A 228-nucleotide genomic window follows, 5' to 3' on the forward strand; every position below is an offset into this window, starting at 1 on the left:
TGGGCCGTTTTGGCCTGTTTTTGGGCTGTTCTTGCGTCGCGCGGTGACCGTCGTGAGCGGAGCAAAATGTCAGCCATCTCAGCACCCTGGAACCCCCCGGGTGGCACAGGGCTGGATGGGGCTTTCGTATAGCAGGGACGGTGCTGCCTCTCGCTTAGCTCGCTGTCCGCCGCTCGCCGCTCGCTCGCGCAGCCAAAAATGGCCAGTTTTGTCCCGTTTTTGGGCCGT

Source organism: Musa acuminata, unplaced genomic scaffold, assembly GCF_036884655.1.
Source record: "Musa acuminata AAA Group cultivar baxijiao unplaced genomic scaffold, Cavendish_Baxijiao_AAA HiC_scaffold_1126, whole genome shotgun sequence".
Taxonomy (NCBI): domain Eukaryota; kingdom Viridiplantae; phylum Streptophyta; class Magnoliopsida; order Zingiberales; family Musaceae; genus Musa; species Musa acuminata.